This window comes from Hippoglossus hippoglossus, chromosome 18, assembly GCF_009819705.1.
Source record: "Hippoglossus hippoglossus isolate fHipHip1 chromosome 18, fHipHip1.pri, whole genome shotgun sequence".
Classification (NCBI taxonomy): domain Eukaryota; kingdom Metazoa; phylum Chordata; class Actinopteri; order Pleuronectiformes; family Pleuronectidae; genus Hippoglossus; species Hippoglossus hippoglossus.
In genome coordinates, this window is record NC_047168.1 from 2,134,429 (window position 1) to 2,158,086 (window position 23,658).

At 39.8% G+C, this 23,658-nt stretch overlaps 2 long non-coding RNA genes across 2 annotated transcripts; one reads left to right on the forward strand and one right to left on the reverse strand.

Annotated features, from left to right (window-relative positions):
* Window positions 1-19: 19 nt before the first annotated feature.
* On the forward strand, window positions 20-22,947 carry LOC117779218. The gene is made up of 3 exons (XR_004616960.1): window positions 20-110; window positions 6,224-6,389; window positions 22,937-22,947. It is a non-coding gene; the product is annotated as an uncharacterized LOC117779218 (long non-coding RNA).
* Window positions 69-15,342, reverse strand: LOC117779217. Its single transcript, XR_004616959.1, has 3 exons — window positions 15,313-15,342; window positions 11,869-11,872; window positions 69-192 (listed from the first exon to the last, which is right to left on the reverse strand). It is a non-coding gene; the product is annotated as an uncharacterized LOC117779217 (long non-coding RNA).
* Window positions 22,948-23,658: the final 711 nt, after the last annotated feature.

The window sequence follows — 23,658 nt, forward strand, 5'->3', positions numbered from 1 at the left end:
GATGCAAACAACAATTTTTTTCTCATTTATCTCTGGAGGCATCTCACTATGCAGATAGTTCTGATCGTATCTGAACAAGACTGGTCTCTGCCTCCACCCCTGTGCAGGTGGTGAGTGAATGAATGTCTGTTTGTCTTGCTCACACCGTGGATCCAATGATACCTCTGTGACAGGGAAGTTTGAAATGTGTATCTATTAATGTTGTGATCACCTCTAATTCCATCCAATATGTAGATCAGATGAAAACAAGGATGAAAGAGAAGAAAAATAAATGATTATGATGATTATTAATAATAATTGTATTATTATTATTATACTGCTATTATCTATAAATTATTTCCATTATAACAACCAGTCTGACAATGTAACCCCACTGGATATTGAAGCCTGCCTTCAGGTATCCAGTGTTCATCTTTACAACATGGATGTGTTCATGGAGACACAATTTGCACCACATGTCTCAGATCCAGTCCTTCTAGGCCCGAGCACCAACTCAGCCCCAGCATGTTGTGTGTTTCCTGATCTCAACCAACATGATAACTCTTCTTTCCAGTGTTCTGGCTGCTTTGCATTGTAAATCCTCTCTGGCAGGAGTTCTTTGTATTCACTCATCTCCCTCAGGGTTATTTGATGTCATCAAACTCTGTATTATATCTGTCCTGGGTCTATGAATGTGTTTCAGGGTGGATTTTGGAAACTTGCTGATTTCAGAATGTCTGCTTTCACAGCAGGGTCATTCAGGTCCAGAGGAGTCCTGCAGCTTCACTTCAAGAACGAGGAGAGAAAGAAAACACAAGTTTACAGTGGTACTAGCTTTGTGAAGAAGTACTTGGATCTTTTATTCACAACACAGTGAGGAACCTCTGGTCTCCAGGCTGCATGTTGCCCACAAGACACTTTGATCAGGCCTGTCAGACAATTCACAAAAACAGAAACTCAGAAATAAACTTTCACCCTGTGGTTGTTTGCCACCTTCAACCTGTGCAGTTTATTTCTGCATACATTTTTCATCTGGACTCATATGAGGTCACCCTGACCTTTGACCACTGAAATCTAATCTGTTCATCTGTGAGTCTATGGCTGTGTTCCAAATCCCTCACTAATCACTGTATAGTGCACTATATGCTGAGTTCACCATTTTTTAGTGGTGTCCAAATGTTTACAGGTTTGTTTTATACCCTATGTAATTGATTCATTGTTTCCCACAATGCATCATGAAAAGTAATGTACAACCAATGGTCACTAACCAAACAACATATACCATCATGCATTGCACTCGTGGTGAAGAGACGGGAGGAGCGAGGGCAGCAGGAACAGCCCGACCTGTCGTTCTAATGTAAATAGAAGCAGAGCGGTGCATCACAGCACAAAGTGTGGGAAACAAGTTTATTTCCACATTTAAAGATGATCATCCAACATGTGTTTTTACATTAATGCTGCAAAATAAACATTTAAAATTTACTTTGGGATTTTCCACGTTGCTGTTGTACATTTAATTCCTGTGGCAATGATGTCATTTTTTTGATGCAGACAAAATGCGCTGAATAGTGTGTGAAAGCTTTTTTGTTCTTTTTCGATGAGCTCACTATATAGTGCTCTATATAGCAGTCACTTTTTGTTTTTGTATATTTGTGTTTTTGGATTTGTACTCTGTATTTTAATCTTCCCCTTCCTTGTTTGTCCCTCGCCTCAGTTTAGTTGCGTCCATGTTGTGCCATTTCCTGTTTTATTGTGACCTTCACTTCCTGTTCCCCCCATGTGTCATTGTTGGTCACTTCAATCTTGTGATTGTGTGCACCTGACCTCATGTGTTTCACCTGGGTTCAGTTATTCTGTCTGTGTCAGGTCGTCTCTTCACTTTGGTTCTGTTCAGTCCAGCTCCTGTGTCTCTGTTTTGAGTTTCAGCTTTTGGATCACCTGAGTTCTCTAACCAGCCTTCTGAGTGTGAGCAATTTAATTTGTTGATTAAGTATTTTTCCCTGCACTTTTTCTTTTGTTCTGTTTCTTTGGCAGCATTTGTGTCCAGTTATACAACAAACGTGACATTAACGAGGCAAAAAAGGCTTTTTGTGAAGTCGATGACCTTGAACTACTTTCAGTTGTAATCAAATCATCCTTGAAGTGAATATTTGTGTTGGATGTAACAAAATTCCTTGAAGGTGTTTGTGATATATCACATTCACAAGAACATGAGGTCACCGTGACCTTGACATTTTACCTTCAATCACCAACATCGTTTCAGTTCATCTCTGAGTCCAAATGAAGCTTCGTACAGAATTTGACATGTGTTCATAAAAATGGGGCAGACAAACAACCTGAAAACCTCCACCTAGGTTTTTCTGCATCAAAGGAAAAATACACATTAAACATTAGACCAACATGTCTTTCAGTGTGGTCACTTCTGGCTGAATATGTCTGTCAGGTCATGGTCAAGACCTGTCAGACTGTCCAGAAGAGAAAAGTAATGAGTTCAATATTAAGGACAAGCTAGCTTGGGGGGTTGTTCTCCAGAGGCTGGTGAAGTATTTTCATAAATCAGGGGCCACAATTTACACAGAGGGGCCAATGATATATCAAACATCCATGTCCAATTCCTGATTCAGTAAGATGCACATTTAAAGATTCAGTGTGTAGAATTTGGTGAGATGTGGTGGTGCAGTTGCATATTGCAGCTGAGTTCCCCTCACAGCTCGCTCCCCTTCCAGACCCGCTCCTGATGTAAATATAAAGTATTTAAATATAAGGGGCTCATTTAAGGGGGAAAGAAGTCCACAATTTTTAGAATTCAGATGAAACACACTAGTTAAAACATCAGTAGGATTATTTCATATTAATTTTCTGTCAATCGATCCCTTTCACCAAAATCTTACACACTGAACCTATAATTCATTCCATGTTTACTTTTAGCTCTATAGCTTTGAACACAACCCATTAAATATATTTTGAAATTTTGTTCTCGTTCAAGCACATTGTGTTCTTCCAAAAAACCTGGAAAATAAAAAGTTATTAGTTTATTTAGACAACTGACAGGACATTACCTCAGGAAACATGCAGCTGAACTGGGTGAGTTGTGTGATGCAACAATATGATCGATATTTAAATACCCATATATTAGTCTTCACTATACCTGACATTCATGGTCTCAATAGCTGCTTCTTTCTGATATCTCTGTCCCAGCTACTATAATGGGGGAAGGTTCCTGATGCTCACAGAGGAATCAGGGCTCCTCCTTGGTTTTCACATCATGGACCATAGAAAGAATTCATAAAATGTTGTTGTTGGTCCAGGAATTTGTTCACTTTCTTTAAGATTGCGAGATGAGAGTGTTTGATAACATTTTTGATGATTTCTCAGGAAATAATTCATGTATCTTGACTGAAAAAGAAATCAAGCATGATTGGTGCAACTTGGTTGAATTTAAGGGGAGTGTTGGGCCTTGGTGGAGTTATGCACTTTACTCAGTGGCACTGTAGTTTGATTATAGGGCCTAAAATTCCCACCAAGCTTATGTTTTAAAGCTGTGTTATGTTTGCAAGACATCCACAGTGAGCAAGAAGCGAATCGGAGATTTGTTGGTGGTAAAATCCGCGAGTGCATCTGCAGGACTGTTTACTCCCTTTGTCTGTATCTCTGTTTGGCCTTTTTAGACCTTCTTTTGTCTCAAACTCTGAGGCTGTGTTAGAGCTGTGCTGAACCGGGATGGAGGAGAACAACATGTTCCTCTGAACTACCCCCTGACCCCAACCATCCTGAGACTGAGACAGACTCCTGCAGTACACCAGCCAATCCACTGGTCAGTTACACTTTCTGAAAAAGTGAAAGTAAAATTCATTAAATACCCTGAAATCAATGAAATTATTTTTAAGCGTAAAAGATACTTCCTGTAAGTGGCTACACTCAAAAAAATAACTCATTGGGTGAACTCAATTCAATTGTATCTCCAACTCAATTGAATAAAATCCCTGCAATATAATTTCTTCTCAATGGTCCAACTAATTTCTCTCACATAAAGCTAAAATAACATTTTTACATTAGTTGATTAGTTAGGTTGATTTACATAACACCAACTTATCTTTTTTAAAGGCAGCTAAAGTAAAATGTCGACATAGATGATGTTAAATAGATTTTAGTTAGTCCAACACAAAATTATATAATTGGAAATTAATAAGGTAATATTGCTTTTCATCTGATCCCCGTTTAGATGCATGAGACAAACCTCGTTTGAGTTTTTTTTTATTTTAAAATGCTCAGAAACTGGAATAGTAAAAACCAACCAACAAAAGTTGCATTATGGGAAATGTAGGTTGTTTGTTTTACATACAACAAATATCAAGAAACAAACTGATCAGGAAATAAAAGCAACACAATCCTGACAGTAATCCTGAATTCAACATCAATACAAATACATATATTTTTATACTTATAATATATTAACTTTTACTTGAATACACTTTTTTTTATGCTAAACCTTTTGAAGTGCACTGGAAAGAAATCTACAGTGTTCTCCTAATATTTAACATGACATCCATACAGCCATAAAGAAGCCAATTTACAGAGTAATGTCTCCCCTTGGGTCCATGCATCTAGCAATATTGATCACAATTGTTCAGAAATAGCCATTCACCAGTTTGACTCTCATGCCCAGCTCTGTAGCTGGTGAAAAATAAATGCCTAGCAATCCCCCAGTCCCCAAAACAACAAGGCAATAAACTTGTTTCCGGTTTTAACTCATTATAACTCATTAAAGCAGTAATTTAAATGTAGCTTCTAATCTGTAACAGAGTGACTGGCAGCATTAAGAGGTCATTCACAACCAATGAAAACTACAGTAAAATCGTGTTTATGTCCATTTGGCCTGAGTTGAGAGTCATGAAGGTGACAAGGCAGCAGTACAAAAGTGGTGTAGAGCAGAGACAAAGTCACATAGATGGAAAGGGGAAGTTATGTGGACAGAATTTCCATATGTGAACATACTTCTCCCAGCTCATGGAAATCCAGTCATTAAAATATCATACCCAGGAAAAACATCACTGAGGTCGCAGAACTTTGTCGGCTGTGTTTCCCGCTCATGCAAACAACTTTATTTTCAGCTGCTGTATCTTTGCATTGAGCTTGTGCCAATTCAAATTCATTTCTGAATAAACTGGAAAGTGTACTTGAGGTTGTCTGGAAAGCTCAGATCAAGGGCATTAATGAGCCCAAACAGCATGATGAACCCCATTATCACCCTTCCTAAGTTGTCCATGACTTTGATGCCTTCAATCACGATTCCCACGTCCTCTGGCTCCACATCTCCATCTCTTCAGATAGTGGATATCCCCATGATTGCGAGTGCAATGTCCCTCTCTGCACCCTCAGTGGCGGAGGCCTAAACAACCCAAATACAAAACACTTTTTAAGTACAATGCTGAACAACACAATCGAAAATTACAATCAAAAATATAAAGTAGAATTCTTACATGAACTGCAGTTTCATAGAAGGAAGTTCATCAGTTGTCGGGTCAAAATCTATGGAAGCCCATTTCAACGTGATGAAGAAAATAAAAATCCTGTATCTCATCATTATCACTTAGTATCGTACCTAATATGTACCCTATTGTTTACATAAGAAGAGCATCAACATTTTAGCAAGTTGTGTCCCATCTCCTCTCTCATCTCCTCCTGGAGCGAGGCGGAGTGCACACTCACATACACATACATACACACACACACTCACATGAGTCCCCAGGGGTAAATAAGTTTTCGTTTTTTTTGGTGCTGCCTTCAGGTGCTGTCAGTAAAACCAACACACTAACCAAGCCAAAGTCACTGTGTGAAAAGGTGCCCACCCCAAATTTCTAATTACGGACAAATCTGAGCAGTCTAGATCCGGGCCTTTCCTCTACTCGACAGTCATCTTAGAGTTACCTAGAACTCCACGTGATGGGCAGCTCTCTCTCTCTCTCTCTCTCTCTCTCTCTCATTTATTTTGCGTTCATGAATGTGATGAGTCAAACAAATATTTTGTGTTACATCTGTAAAATATTTATGTACACTATTTAAATGGATATATATTAATAAAGCAAACGATATTTAAATGTGTCACCTCTAAGAAGGGCTTGAATCATTTTTTGGAGTGTATAGAAATAAAATTCAATAAATAAATAACAATATATTAGAGGAACAAACATCATATAATACAAACACAACCCTTCTGACAGATTGTCTCCTTGTGTATTTGCAGTTCATACTCAAACACTCAAACAAAAGCTTGTGTGTAAAAACCCTGGTCATCAGGGCATGGAAGCTCTCGGATGGAGAAAGGGCTCGAGCCTGCAGCCTGCTGGGCCTCCAACGTGCTACTGTAACATCTGTAAGAGACGCTCCTTCCCCACGAGGCTTCAGGGAAGGTAAGAGAGGGAGGGGTTAACTGTTCTACATATAAACTGTGCTTTTAGGAGAGTACATTCATAAAGACGTGTGGAAGAAGCAACCAACATATCTAGATCATGAGTACACACTAATACTCCCAAAAACATGAAGAAAGTCTTTCTGTTGATATGCTGCATATAAAAACAAGATTCTACGTGTTAGTGATAATCAGTAAAACTATCCCACGGATATTCTAGCAACTTAGTGTTGTACTTCCATTCAGTTTAGAGCTCTGTGTGAGAGCTCTGTGTTTCCTAATCTCTATAAACAGATTATGTGTGTGAAGTTGTTTAACTTCCGTTTCATTATAAAGTTGTAGTTTCATGGGTTTGACTGTTGATGTCAGAGACAATTATATAAAAAATGAACATGGAAGCAGAGGCCAAGGGAGGACTGTCTGTGACCTACATTTCCCATAATGCAACTTTAAAGCATTTTTCGTTGCACCTGATAATTTCCACCTCCTTTTAAACTCTACTCCCTCAGTTTATAATTCAGGGTTTCAGTTATAAATGTGTGGTTTTCAAACTCAAGCCAAAGTAACCGGTTTACAGATCTTCTCACACCCACACAATGAAAACTGTTTTCACTGATGACTTTATATGAGTGTTAACGGTGAAGACAAGAGTCTTGACTTCCCCCTGGTGGCTGACTGAAGTACAGGCCGTACACACTGCCCCCTCAATGTTAGTGGAATTACATGGAAGAAGCTAAAATTAATTGATTGACATAAAGAAACTTGAAGTGGAGATGCGTCGTCCATGTTTATATACAGTTCATGGATTTATACAGACTGAGTAAAGCTGGTCATGGTGGGTAAACTGTGTAAACTAACACTAACTATATAAAATGTTGGAATGTCCCTTTTAAAATTAAAAATTTTACATTTTGTTAAAATAAAAGAATTGCAATGCTTGCTTTAAGCTTTCAGCCACAAATTATAGATCTATTCCAATGTGACTTTGCTGCATGTGCACTGTCAGCCTGTCCAACACTGTTTTCTGTGGTACAGGAAATTTCTTCAACCTCTTCCAGGTCCATCCTGTTGTCAGCTGTCACTGCTGCTAAACTGGTTTCTTTGCTGTGGAGTAGATAAATAGAATTCATGTGCCACTTGGCGACCTGGTTCTTCAGTGGGCCCAATGAAAGAGCAAGTTAACTGGCTGCATTTCTGATGCCAGCTAAAGCATGTCTTTGTTGTTCGACCCAAAAACCAGCAAAAGCTCATTTATTGGGGTCTGAATTTGAATCTGTAGTTTGGACCTTTAACTTTCTGTGTCAAGTTAAACTTCATATTTCAGTAGTTGACGTGATGCTAATAAGCGTTTACTTTGTAGAGAAGAGGATCTGTGTTTTTGACTTGGTGTATATAAGCGATAACAGATTGATTTAAAGTGTCAGTAGTTTCAGAAAAATAAACTGTTTCACTTTGGGGAACTACATGCAGCAGTTGGGTAAAACAGACCACGGTCTGACTTTGATGTGTAATGTTATTTCCATGCATTGTGTCACACCTGCTGACACATGATAGCGTCTTACCACAAGCTTTGGTCTTTAAGTATCTCCTTCTTCACTCTGTTTCCATATCAATTGACTGTTATTGACATTAGGTCTGGCAAAACCAGTGATTTAGTTTAATTTTACCAGAGAACTTAACAGTCCCATGAGCCTTTGGATACGATGTGACCAGCCGTGGACTTGTCCATAGGAGACGACTGACTTGCTCGATGTCAGTTGATGACAGATAAGCAGATACACACACAAAGCCTACACGGGTAGCAGGGAACTTAATATTGATCACACACACAAGGACGCAAATACTGCACTTTTGGGGTCACAAACATTTAAAGGACATTTATTCTTTATTTTTCTCTTTTATTTGGTACTTTAACAGAGCTCTATTTTTGCATTTTTCATCGTGTTCATACAACAAATCCAGAACTGTGAATGTATGTTGATTGTTGTGAGGCAATAAATTGGTCATCTGTTCAACACAGTTAAACTCCTCTCTTGAGTTATTATAAGGCAAATGCTCACGGACTTAAAGGGGCGCTACATATGTCTTTTCTTTCTTATTCTGCCACCTCATCAATCTATTCAACTCATTCTTGGAAAGAGAAGTATTCCTCTAAAGGTCTCAGAATCTTTGGTCTAACCCAGTGATTCTCAAACTGTGTGGGGCGCGTGACCGGGAGGGGGAAATGTGAGGCGGAACTAATGTTTTGATGTCCGCATCTCTTTAACGCTGGAACAGTAAACAAATCGTTCTTTCGCCGTAGCCAGGGGTCGCAACCCGCGGCTCTGCAGCGGCTCCCTGTACAGTGTTGTGCATGTCGCGCATGAAATACCAGGAGCGGGCGAATGTGTGTGTTTGTGTGTGCCCCCAGACAGCGCACACATACACACAGGCCCCAGGGGCTCTGCCCCCCCTCATTCGCTCAGAGACAGACACAGTGAGATCAGAGCTCGTTCACGTGAAGCAGCCGGTCAGTGACAAACAAGACACAGTGTTCAAAAACCAAGTTGAGAAGAAAGTACGATGAAGCCGATCTTGCTCTTGGGTTCACAGTGAATGAAGGAGGACATGAGGAGAGACCAGTGTGTATTTTAGGTCTGAAAACTCTGGCAGCTGACAGAATGAGACCCAACAAATTAAGAAGACACTTAGAAACATTACACCCCAGTCACATGCATGTGTTCTTTTTGGTTGATCTTTATCATCGTTGTAACAAAGTGATTATAATTTAATTTATTTTTTCTCTATTTTTGAAAAAGTACAGACTGATGGAGGAATGTAGTGATAAATGTCACCAAAAGTACTTCAATTAAGTTGAATTTAAGCAAAGTTATTGCACTATTCTTTGAAAAAGTGGCAAATGTCACAAAAAGTTGTTTAAAAAAGTTTTTTTATTTGCACATCAGAAATTCCTGAAAGTAATGTGAATTTAATGTTCATGTGTATGTTATGTAAATACACATGTTAAACTTGGCCCATTTTGTCATCATTTTGTTGCGGCAGGGGAGCGGGTGGGGCATGAAAAATATTTTAGCTCCAAAGTGGGGCATGACAGAAAAAGTTTGAGAATCACTAACCACAGTTATTTTATCTGCATTAGTATATTTGTGGTGACTTTCAGCTTTAAATAAGCTAACACTAAATTAGAAGGATGACTATCTCGCTTGACAACTATGGACATGATCAGAACATGCATTGCTCTAACTGACTGGATGCCTGCCACCTCCTCTGTCTCCATAACAGTGTCAGAGGGCTCCAGCCTTCTTCTGAGATCAGTGAGCTGAGACGCAAGGTGATGAACAAGCCCACAGGGGGCACTGTTTCCCCACCAACGATAAAGCCCTTCGCCTGCCCAACGCACATTAACGGAGGAGCCAGCAAGCTGCCCCAATGAAGTTTATATATTAGCTTGATACCACTTTTAATGTCTTGGAAATATGCAGAAAACAGGAAGCTATTGCCACAAAATATAGTCATTTTGTCTGTGAAGATTCTAAGTCATCCAGGTCATGGTTGTCCAAGAAAACTTGGTTCGATGGCAACTGGACTTGGATGCAGATACTTGTGTAGCGGGGGAACACTAGGACCCAGGCACAATTTGGCAAATCAAGGGAGAGCATCTCAGCAGTTAAAAGGCCGATTGAGCACTGGTGTGTGTCAGCATTCATTCCTGCTCTTGTGATCATGCCTGTGCACATGTCCTTGGTAAGCCAAACAAACTTTTGTTTTAATCAGAAAAGTGTGATTGTTGGGGTAATGTAGGGGTGCAAATGCACCCTGAGGTATTGGAATTTTAATGTAAATATTGAATGTGTTGAGGTTTTACTATTTTTATTATTGTTTCTTTTGTAAAGGGTTATAACGGTCCAGAATTAGTTGCAGTGCAGGTATGAAACTGCATTTTACTTTTAAACTGTGTTAGGCGATTAAACTGAAAATGCAATGTGCTGTGTTTATTTTACAGGCAAAGTGCTGGTTGCCGTTTATTTTATATTTATTTTATATTTCCTGTCCTTTAAGCATTGTGTTAATCTTCCTTTTTTGTCTCTGTTAGTGATGAAGCTGTTGTTGGCCCCCATTCACAGCAGTGGCTGGTGCAGTGGAAATTCACTTGTTGATTTGTGGTTTGCTGTGGCACTGGTAGTAGTTTGGTGTGTTTTCTGTTGGGAAAAAGGGTTTAATGTGTGTATAGTTTGTGTTACTCATGATAGCATACTTCCAGTGCACTAGCCTGCTGACTGGTGGGCCACACCACTGTAGCAACTTTTAATTAACTTTTGAATAAACTAGCCTGTTATGGCACTTTGAGCCACACCGACTGTTGGCTTTATCATTGAAGTTCACCTGTACTGACATTTAAGACTAAACAGGAGTCACAATTGGAAGATGTTTCAGCTCTCATCTAAGGCCCTGCTCATATCTGTGTGTTACATGTGTCCATCAACATCTGTTATGTTTGGAGCAAGTAGCTTGTGAGGAAAAGGGGTGTGAAAGTTGAACCGCAGCGATTGATACTTCAATGTATAGCTGATTATATATAGTTGTTCTGGAAGTTTTCTGGAAGCTGGTGAAAGGAGAACTCAGGCAGCAGCTGATGTCTTATGCAGAATATTTAGGTTAAATCTAGAATAGAATTTAAAATTCTCCTCCTCACCTTCAAGGCCCTTAATAATATGGCACCATTATACCTTAAAGAGCTGATAGTACCATAGGAGCCAGAGCTTTCATCTATCCAGCTCCTCTCCTGTGGCTGCTGACCATGGACTATGATTACAACAAGACTGCTTGATATACAATATTTCTACTCAGATACTTTACCATTACTGACAATAATCCATCAATTAATTTACCTTCCATTATGCAAGTGTTTATTCTAATCAATGCTGCAAACACCCTTATCTTTCTGATGTTCTCCGTTACAAGTGGCATCTATTGCACTTCTGTCGGTCCTGGGAGAGGGATCCGTCACATGTGGCTCTATCTGAGGTTTCTACTTTCTTTTTACCCTGTTAAAAGTTTTTTTTTTCTTTTTTTCCCTTACTGTTGTTGAGGGTTAAGGGCAGAGGATGTCCCACCTGGTTAAAGCCCTATGAGAAAAATTGTGATTTGTGAATATGGGCTATACATAAATATGATTGATTGAAGAAGGTTTTACAGAGTCTGAGGTAATTCTCACACAAGATCATAAAACCTGGAACATTTAGAGACATGTTAACTAACAAAAGGGGTTTAACTGTTGAGTTAAAGCGGTTTCTCCGCGCCCACATCAGGGACAAAAACAGTACTGAGCTTTTCCAAGAGTTAAGTAATGCTTAGCAGCAAGACAAAGAGAGCCCACACCAATTTTTGTACAAAATGATGGGTTTGAAGCAAGGTGTTCTTTTTTAGTCACAACAGCCTGGTGCAGAGTTAAGCTATGACAAAAACCTGCTTCAGGGTACCTTTCTGCACACACTATACCAAGGGTTAAATGAGTAAAACAGCCAATCACTAGAGAGGAGGCAGAAAGACTAAAACACCTGGGCATGGTAGCAAAACCTCGATCAGTGACTGTAAGTACAGCTCAGCTTGACAGTAGTGACTTAAGCAAGCTAACGTTGACACTAAGTTACAGGCTAACCGTGCTGCTATTAGAGAACTGACTGCACAAGTGTCCTCACTGACCAAACATCTCACCCAGATGGCAAAACCTTCTAACAGTGTGGCACCTGCGGACCCCTGCCCACCTGCAACCCGTCCTCACCTCCCATCATCTGAGACCAGGGGCAGGTGCAGCAAATGTATACAGCAGAGCAAGGTGAGCTGCCCTCACTGTTTTTTTGTGGCCAAGCTGGACATCGAGCCATCGGCTGTCTGCAGAGAAAGATATCGGGAAACGGGGTGAGGTCACTGAAGAGGGGCAGCGAGTGACCGTGACAGCTGAGGATCCACCAGCACAAGCCAGCCACTCTAAAACAGCCGGCCGTGGGGGAGTGCCAACACCGTCCCAACCACCACCAAGAAAGCGTCTAGCACATCTCATAGGAAAGCGATGTATGGTCTCATGTGCTATCAATGGAGTCCCTCTTGAAATGCTGCTCGACTCAGGGGCCCAAGTGACTATGGTAGAGAGAGCATGGATAGACAAAGCACTCTCCAATGTCTGAATCCAGCCACTCGAATCCCTCCTTTCCGAGCAGCCTTTGGAGATCTCTGCAGCTAATGGCACAGACTTTCCTCTTGATGGCTGGGTAGATGTTGAACTTCAGGTCTGTAGTGAGAATTATGGACATGTCAACATACAAGTGCCACTGTTAATCAGCAGGAACAGCCGGAACTGTCGGGACAGGATTTCTTTAAGTAATTTAGTGGAAATGGGATCTAAGATACAAGTTGTGGGTTTAGAAGATGAGATTATGTTTGCTCAGCTGATCAAGAGTGATCAGAGAGAAGCTGTCTAAATAATTGGTAAGATTCTCAGCTGTTTCTGAGATTTCTGTTCTTGATAGGGTATTAGTGCCAACTGAGGGCAGGAGATGGTTGATTTTATTTCTAATAGTTAGAATTTTATCGTTAAAGAAGGTCATAAAGATGTTGCTATTCAGGGATTGAGGAATACTGGGTTCGGTGGAGGTGTGACTCTCTGTCAGCCTGGCTACAGTGCTGAGGAGAAACCTGCGGTTGTTTTTATTTTTCTTCTATTAGTGTGGAGTAGTAGACAGCTCTTGCTTTGTGGAGGGCCTTCTTATAAACTTTAACACTATCTTTCCAGGCTATGTGATTTTCAACACGGTTGTTGGAGCGCCACTTCCTTTCTAGTTTTCTTGACGCTTGTTTTAATTCATGTGTGTTGGAAATTACACCAGGGAGCTAATTTACTATGTTTTACATGTTTCTTTTTTAGAGGCGCTATTGAGTCTAATGTTAATCGTAATGACTTTACAGAGGTAGACATCTAGAAAAGGAGTCTTTTATTAGTGGCATGTATTCTGATAATGAGAGATCGAAGGTTACTAAATTATGGTCTGATAGAATCGGATTATGTGGAAGTACTATTAGATGTTGAATTTTGACAGCGTATGATAGTACAAGGTCAAGTGTGTGGTTACGATGAATTGATAGACTGGAGTCAAAAATAGCAGCAACTCCACCTCCTCGGCCAAAGTCTCGGGGAACCGGTGTATTTACATGATTTATTTAGGCGGAAAAATTCATGGGGATGCAGCCAGGTCTCAGTGAGGGACAATAAATCAACTTTTTGATCTGAGACTAGTTCATTTTCTAAAATAACCTTCGCTGATAGTGATCTTATGTTTAAAAGTCCACATTTAATAGTCTTGTTGGTTGAGTTGTTGCAGAGGTTGTAATAATTTGTATTAGTTTTTTGTGGAGAATTCTCCTTCTGTTAATGTTTGATTAATATAATTTAATGGCACGGGGGACAGACACAGTCTCTATGGGGTTGTGGTTGTGTGACTGATCCAGAGGGAGCGCAGAGAAGTGTGTATTACTGCAGCTCTGCGTCCTGGTCCCAACTCTGGGTTGTCATTTGGGGTTTATAAACTGAGTAATATTCCTAGATAAGAGAGCTGCTCCATCCCAAGTGGGATGAACGCCGTCTCTCCTAACAAGACCAGGTTTCCTCCAAAAAGTTTGCCAACTGTCTACAAAGCCCACACCATTTACAGGACACCACCTCAACAGCCAGCGGTTAAAAGACAACATGCAGTTAAACATGTCATCACCTGTCGTGTTAGGAAGAGATCCAGAGAAAACTACAGTGTCCGACATCGGTTTTGCAAAAGCACAGACTGACTCAACATTAACTTTAGTGACCTCCGACATACGAAGCCGGGAGTAAATGTGATTGGTCAAACTAGAAACAAAAACCAGAAGGCTTCAGTCCCCAAAATCTTCACGTAAATACAGGATTTATTATTTCACCTCCAGAATCAGGCAGTTTGAAGGTTATGAGACAGCCCTTAGTTCTAAATGTTGGAAATGAAAACATAAAAAGTAAACAAGGAAAAAGATGAGCCATATGGGGGGTGTGGAGGCCCCAGGGTCCAAGGGGACTGACCCAACCATTTCCACTTAAGTCCTTTATCTAGTTCTGTATTTTAACACACTTTAGTTTGCATTGTTCTAGTTCATTATTATTATTCACAAGCCATTGTAATAATCTGGTCTACAGAGCCAGCTAATGGTAATGAAAACAACCACACTAGCAGTAAAAATGAACATGTTATTTTTGTGTTTAAGCTCTTTCATGAATTCAGTTTGTGTTGACACTGTTGGAGCTGAGTTCATTCCACTTCATTACTGCTGTTGTGGCTGCTGCTGTGTTGTAGCACACTACACTATTGGAAGCTGTTTCATCGTTTCTTCAACACATGTGGGAGCAGAATACAAACATCTCTCCAGTCTAATACAGTCCAGTACTTCATTCAATTCTATTCTATTTGATTTGTATAGCGCCAAATCACAACATACATTATCTCAAGGCACTTTACGTATTTAGGTCCAGACCTTGAACATAACAGAGAAACCCAACAATTTCCAAAATGAAAAAGCACTATGGCTTCAGTAAAACTAAGTAAATCTTCTTAAAGTATTAAAGGTAAAGTGCAGCCCACTCTCTGCTCTGTCTACTACTGAAAAAATGAAAATACCATGTTTTCTTAGTTTTTTTTGCGTTGGGTTTGAACTGAAATCCCAGATTATTTATGATTATATCAATCCCAGCATCATTACATTAGGAAACATGCAGCTGAATCAGTTGTGAAGACAAATACTCACACACACAAGTTGTGAACCAGTTCTCGTGCAAACACCAGCTCCTCCTCTTCTACTGACAATACTCAGTGTTCTGTTTCTTTATGCAAAAAGGCAAAGATGCAAACAACATCTAATTCCATCCAATATGTAGATCATATGAAAAGAGAAGAACAATAAATGATGATGATGAGTATTATTAAAAATATTATTATTATTATTATTATTATTATTATTATTATTATTATTATACTGCTGTTATCTATACATTATTTTCATTATAACAACCATTCTGACAATGTAACACCACTGGATATTGAAGCCTGCCTTCAGGTATCCAGTGTTCATCTTTACAACCTGGATGTGTTCATGGAGACACAATTTGCACCACATGTCTCAGATCCAGTCCTTCTAGGCCTGAGCACCAACTCAGCCCCAGCATGTTGTGTGTTTCCTGATCTCAACCAAAAACAGCAGCTCTACAGCAGCAATGCCTGGAAGAATTATTCGACATCCTAAAAATAATTCAAGGGAGTCAACATGATAACTCTTCTTTCCAGTGTTCTGGCTGCTTTGCATTGTAAATCCTCTCTGGCAGGAGTTCTTTGTATTCACTCATCTCCCTCAGGGTTATTTGATGTCATCAAACTCTGTATTATATCTGTCCAGGGTCTATGAATGTGTTTCAGGGTGGATTTTGGAAACTTGCTGATTTCAGAATGTCTGCTTTCACAGCAGGGTCATTCAGGTCCAGAGGAGTCCTGCAGCTTCACTTCAAGAACGAGGAGAGAAAGAAAACACAAGTTTACAGTGGTACTAGCTTTGTGAAGAAGTACTTGGATCTTTTATTCACAACACAGTGAGGAACCTCTGGTCTCCAGGCTGCATGTTGCCCACAAGACAGTTTGATCAGGCCTGTCAGACAATTCACAAGAACAAGCAACTCAGAAATAAACTTTCACCCTGTGGTTGTTCGCCACCTTCAACCTGTGCAGTTTATTTCTGCATACATTTTTTTTTCTGGACTCATATGAGGTCACCCTGACCTTTGACCACTGAAATCTAATCTGTTCATCTTCAACATCTTCAAGTGACAACTGCTCAAAATGTGAGGAAATGATCGAACCACAGACTTGAAATATCATGTTCAAGAGGCCAAAACATGTTTTATAAGTTAACCACCACCAACTGAAATCTAATCAGTTTATCTGTGAGTCTATGGCTGTGTTCCAAATCCCTCACTAATCACTGTATAGTGCACTATATGCTGAGTTCGCCAATTTTTAGTGGTGTCCAAATGTTTACAGATTTTTTTTTATACCCAAAGTAATTGACTCATTGTTTCCCACAATGCATCATGACAAGTAATGTACAACCAATGGTCACTAACCAAACAATATATACCATCATGCATTGCACTCGTGGTGGAGAGACGAGAGGAGCGAGGGCAGCAGGAACAGCCCGACCTGTCGTTCTAATGTAAATAGAAGCAGAGCGGTGCATCACAGCACAAAGTGTGGGAAACAAGTTTATTTCCACATTTAAAGATGATCATCCAACATTTTTTTTTTTTTTACAATAAAGCTGCAAAATAAACATTTAAAATTTACTTTGGGATTTTCCACGTTGTTGTTGTACATTTTATTCCTGTGGCAATGATGTCATTTTTCGATGCAGAAAAAATGTGCGGATTAGTGTCTGAAAGCTTTTTTGTTCTTTCCGATGAGCTCACTATATAGTGCTCTATATAGAAGTCACTTTTTGGACTTTTCATTTAAGTTATGATCTTTTGTTTGGACTTTGTTTTTGTATATTTGTGTTTTTGGATTTGTACTTTGTATTTTAATCTTCTCCTTCCTTGTGTGTCCCTCGCCTCAGTTTAGTTACGTCCATGTTGTGCCATTTCCTGTTTTATTGTGACCTTCACTTCCTGTTCCCCCCATGTGTCATTGTTGGTCACTTCAATCTTGTGATTGTGTGCACCTGACCTCATGTGTTTCACCTGGGTTCAGTTATTCTGTCTGTGTCAGGTCGTCTCTTCACTTTGGTTCTGTTCAGTCCAGCTCCTGTGTCTCTGTTTTGAGTTTCAGCTCTTGGATCACCTGAGTTCTCTAACCAGCCTTCTGAGTGTGAGCAATTTAATATGTTGATTAAGTATTTTCCCCTGCACTTCTTGTTTTGTTCTGTTTCTTTGGCAGCATTTGTGTCCAGTTATACAACAAACGTGACATTATAATAACATTATATAATGTGACAAAATAATTCAAATGAGTCAACATGATAACTCTTGTTTCCATTGGTCTGGCTGCTTTGCATTGTAAATCCTCTCTGGCAGGAGTTCTGTGTATTCACTCATCTCCCTCAGGGTTATTTGATGTCATCAAACTATGTATTATATCTGTCCTGGGTCTATGAATGTGTTTCAGGGTGGACCTCAGGTAATCAAATCATCCTTGAAGTGAATATTTGTGGTGGATGTAACAAAATTCCCTGAAGGTGTTTGTGATATATCACATTCACAAGAACATGAGGTCACCGTGACCTTGACATTTTACCTTCAATCACCAACATCGTTTCAGTTCATCTCTGAGTCCAACTGAAGCGTCGTACAGAATTTGACATGTGTTCATAAAAATGGGGCAGACAAACAACCTGAAAACCTCCACCTAGGTTTTTCTGCATCAAAGGAAAAATACACATTAAACATTAGACCAACATGTCTTTCAGTGTGGTCACTTCTGGCTGAATATGTCTGTCAGGTCATGGTCAAGACCTGTCAGACTGTCCAGAAGAGAAAAGTGATGAGTTAAATATTAAGGACAAGCTAGCTTGGGGGTTGTTCTCCAGAGGCTGGTGTAGTATTTTCATAAATCAGGGGCCACAATTTACACAGAGGGGCCAATGATATATCAAACATCCATGTCCAATTCCTGATTCAGTAAGATGCACATTTAAAGAGTCAGTCTGTAGAATTTGGGGACATCTCGTGGTGAAGTTGCATATTGCAGCTGAGTACCCCTCACATATCTCTCTCCTTCCAGACCTGCTTCCTATGTACATATAAAGTATTTAAATATAAAGGGCTCATTCTAAGGTAAAGACCACAATTTGTACAATTTTAGATGACAAACAGTAGTGAAAACATCACTAGGATTATTTCATATTCAATTTCTGCCAATAGATCCTTTCACCTAAATCTTACTTTAGCTCTATAGCTTTGAACACACACCATTAAATATATTTAGAATTTTTGTTCTCGTTCAAGCAAATTGTGTTCTTCCAAAAAAACCTGGAAAAAATAAAGTTATTAGTTTATTTAGACAACTGACAGGACATTACCTCAGGAAACATGCAGCTGAACTGGGTGAATTGTGTGATGCAACAATATGATTGATGGTTAAATTCCCATATATTAGTCTTCACTATACCTGACATTCATGGTCTCAGTAGTTGCTTCTTTCTGATATCTCTGTCCCAGCTACTATAATGAGGGAATAGGGGCTCCTCCTTGGTTTTCACATCTTGTCAATTTTATTCATGTAGCACATTTAAAACAACTAAGTTGACCAAAGTGCTTTACTGGTATAAGATACAACAAGAAGACAGTAACACAGTTAAAATAAAATAAGATAGAAAGTAGAATAATTTACATTAAAATACAATAAAATAAGATATAAGATATACAATAATAAAATACAATAAAAGCTGCTGGGATAAGTATGTTTTCAACTCGAGGAGAAGGTCAAGAAGAGCAGATGGGTTTTTAGTCATGATTTGAAGTGTGCTAGAGAGGGGCAGATCTAATGTGGAGTGTGAAGTTGTTCCACTTGTTTGGGGGGGGGGCTACTGCCAGGCACAATCTCCTCTGGTTATGAGCCTCCTTTTAGACACATCCAGGAGGAGCTGAGTGGCTGATCTCAGCTCTCTGACTGGAGTGTGAATATGGAGAAGTTCAGCTAAATAAGGCGGTGCCCGTCCATTAAGAGATTCAAGGAAGCCAGTGGAGGTGTAATATGGTCTCTCTTCATCTTTCTAGTCAGGAGGCGAGCAGCAGCATTCTGGAAGAGTTGCAGGCATTTAATAGACGACTGCTCTAAGCCTACATACAGTGAATTGCAGTGGTCAAGACGAGAGGTTATGAAGGCATGGATCACCCTCTCTACATCTTTTTGTGGGAGAGAGGCTTTTACCTTGGCTATAAGTCTCAGCTGAAAGAAACTACACCGAACAACGGAAGAAAATTTGCTTGTCGAATTTAAAAACCCTTTCAAAATGAACCCAAGACTCTTCACAGAGGAGTGAATATGGATATATTCATTATATAGCTCCTATATATTGATTATATAGGAGCTAGAGGGCCCATGGTGCCCACATCCAGCAGTTCAGGATGTCCAAACACAATAACCTCCAACCTATTTTCGATTAATTTGAGGAGGTTTAGGTTCATCCATGATTTGATGTCATTCAGGCTGTCAAACAGGGGCTGTAGTTAACTCTTTGTTTTAAGGTCCAGGGGCAAGTATATTTGAATATCATCCTATATCTAGCTGGCTGATCGTGATAATAATGGTGGATCCTGTATCGTGTTGGCATCTGATAGTGGTGGTGGACCACGATCGAGGTGGCAGCTGATGGTGGATCCTGATGGCGGCAGTGGATCATGATTGTGGACTATGGTGGCATCTGATCGTGATGGTGGATCATGATCGTGGTGGCTGCTGACCATAGACCAGGGGTCAGCAACCTAAGGCACGCGTGCCATCATTGGCACACAGGCGATTTCTTATTAAAGAAATGTTCAAAGGTTTTGTCGTCACGCAGCCTGTATTATTTAGCTTGATTGATTTCAACACCTCCCAGCCACTAGGTGCCAGTAATGTGGCACAGGCTGGATGCTAATCGCCATTAAATAAGAAGAAGAAGCCTCCCATCCGGCGCTGCTCGCATTTCCCCACATGAATCTCCGTGAAGTGCAGCCGCTCAGGTGTATTGGTGATGGCATGCCCGCTAGCTAAAAAAACGATCATGGGCAGAAGACTGTGGCTTTGTTTTTCGTAAGGACCGTGCTGTGTGCATGTTATGTTTTTGTCCAGTGTTAAGCGCCACTTTGAGAAAGCACGAAAGAAGTTTCAAGGATCAGGCAAGGGAGAATCAATCAAACGTGCAGTGTCCAGGTATGAGAAGCAAGCCAACTCTCTCAAAGTCTTTGCCACTGCCAAAAACCATGTGGCTGTCTCTGAGGTTTCTACGTTCCCTTGGGTACAGCTGCAGGGTTTGGACGTGAACATTGTTGTCTTAGCTAATAAAACATATGGATTCAATAGTCGACTTGGTTTCATTCAAATTCATAAAGAAACAAAACCAACCAATTAGTCATTTCTTTTATGTAATATGTTCAGTATGTGGCAAAATAAACTTTGAGAGCAAGGGGGTCAAATCATCTGGAATCTCTACTGTGACCACCTCATCAAAATGTAATTCCCTCCTGCTAACTCTGCTGTTGACCTGGGAAGGGAGCAATGAGAGATCAGACCAGACGTAAAACATCTGCTGTGTTTATGTGAAGCGTCCATCTGTTCAGTCCACTGAATCAGGAGGCGGGCTGACGTATATCTCAGAGTCGGTGAGGACTGAAACATTTAATGATATGAAAGCAGATTCCCCCGATGCAGAGTTTAAAAAAGGCTTCAAAAATTGTGTGATGTCATTCAGTTTGTCGGTAGAAGCACAAGTCATGCAACGTCTGGTTCAGTGTATCCAGATATTTCTTACTCCGGTTCAGTTGCTGGTATTTAGTATTGTTTGTGATTTTATCTTCTCACCATCAAATAAACTCTCTGACTCATCAGCTGGAAAGGTTCCTGTTACCTCGGGCATGTCCTGGCTTGGCTGCATGTTCCTGCAGTGCTGCTGTTATCAGTCCAGGGTTTCCTTCAGTTATGGGAAGTTTTGACTGATATCTACTATAATATAATGTGTGCTGCTTTCTTTTTGTAATTTCCTTCATGGTATTTCAATGTCTTCATTTTCCACCTCACGTCCAAGCAAATGTTCAGCTGTTGTAATCTGCCATTAACTCCAGTTTGATTATACATTATACTCCCCTAGATTCCCTCTACCTGACTGGAACCCACACCTGTAACTAAACAGCCCTACCAGCACAAACAGTCAATAAGGCAGAGACATCGTCAAAGTGTCATCTAAGGTATAACTCATTCACACAAAAGCTATTTTGGACGAGCTTTTATAGTTTAACATAGTCTCGGTGCTTTTTTAATTTGCTTCAAAGTCCATTCCATTGCAGTTTATAAACACTAGTCTACATAAGAAACTGCTCATTTAAAGATATCTACACATCCTTTTATCCATCGGACCATCGTAGAGCTTGACCTGAGGATGTACTGTTATCTAATCGACCAAAGACTTCCCTGCAGGGTGGTCCAAAGGTAGATCTTTCAACCATCTGACGTGACCTGGAGGTCTAGATCCTTTCCAGTTCAACGATATGAGGCAGCGTGCCAGAAATGTTGTAACCGCCCTCACGTTATACATGTTAGAAGACCATTTTCGATTGACAGGTTAGTAATGGGCTGCACATCAATAGTGATACTACATGCTTAGAGATCCAAACTCTGCCTTGACACACGTTTTAATGCCAAGTTTCCTCTGCTATAATGTGGAGGCTGGCCAGGGGGCAGGTGACCGCCTCTGTCATTGTTGCTTTTACAAAACAAGATAAAATGCAATAGGCCCTTGAGCAGCAACTTGCTGACTGCGGAAAGTGATGAGATGGGGCTAGCATGCAAACTTTAGTAGAATCAAAGAAGTGATTGAAATAAAAACCGGGGTGAACAATGGCGTTGGTCTCCGCTGCTGGGGACACCTCTTGACTGAACTCATGTGTGTGACCGTGCATGGTGGAGGATCTTGATGGTGGATTGTGATTATATGATAATGATAATCGTGGTGGCAGACAATCGTGGATGATTATTAGTACAACTAGATTGCTTAGATATACAATTTACCTACTTGCATAGCGTTATTGGCAATTCCTCTGTCATTACAATTGTCATCACTGCTCCCTTCATCTCAGTCAGACTTTTTCTTTTGTATAGATACTTTAAACATTGATACACCTCTCCATTTATGTTAGACACTATCTTTTCTCATCAATGTTGCAAATATTGTAATTTTGTTGATGTGCTCTGCTACACTTGTGTCCGTCCTGGAAAAGGGATCCCTCTCATGTAGTAATTAAATAATTAAAAATCTGTTAATTCTAACAGTGGATGAATGGCAACAGCAAAATCTTACATGTAGTCCCTCTAAAAAAAGAAAAAGAAAAAAAGAGAGCAGCTCTGACTCTTTTATTGCTGGAGGACATATTTAAATTTCTCCTCTGCAAAACATGACCAGTCAAGTGACTGACTTGCTGCATATTTGCTGTGGCTCTGACAAGTCTGTGTCCTGTTTACAGATGAAAACTAAAGCTCCTGCACCTCAGAGAAAGAGCTTCTCACCGACATGTTAGAGAATCAAAGCGTTTAGGATGGAGCCAGAGGTCAAAAAGGTCAACATGGACCCAAGGGTGCTCAGATAGGCTGTTCCCTACAGAAAGTCTTGAATGAATCTTTGTGTTTTCAGGAGGTAACTTGGAAAATTAATACATATTTTGGTCATAAACTTCTTCCATTGAAATGTTCCCAGTTGGTAACAGAATGTACAGCATTAACAAGTATTGTTAGGACGTCCCAGTGCAAATGGGAGTCTTTCTGTGGGTCTGTAATGTAAAACTATTTACATTCACGTCCATTATGTCATGACAAGTAGCTTTCAGCGTGGCTCCACATCCATTAAATCATTAGTGTCAAACATTAATTAATAAAAAAAGACATGCTGTGGGTCTCTCTCTCTCTCTCTCTCTCTCTCTCTCTCTCTCTCTCTCTCTCTCTCTCTCTCTCTCTCTCTCTGTCTGCTGTGCTCTGAAATTTAAGACCTTTTAAGAACATATTGAATCGGAGTACAACAGATATTAAGGAGTCCCACAGTTACTATTTTTATCTCAATATATACAACCCAAATCAACAAAACAAAACCTTAGACTAAACTAAAGAAGAGGACAACACAAGTCAAAGGACAAAACAAAAGTCAAAGGTTTTATTATTTGTATCGTTGAGAAAGAACTACAACACAGACATTACAAACTTTGTATGCCGCCAACAGAAAAAAAAAAGGATTAAGACCTAGGACGTATTATTTTAGGATATTTAAGAATTGTTTAAGGCATTAAATTCCGATGATTGAATTTTTTACTTTTAAAGTCTTTAAAACCCTTCAGAAGAAAAACCTGTTCATTAGAAATGTGTTATAATACCAATAAAAATTATAAGATGGGTAAGAAAATAGCTGCCATATATTTTACAGTACTTTAAAAGCTCTGAATATTCTAAAACTTGGTCAATACATTCCTAATATTA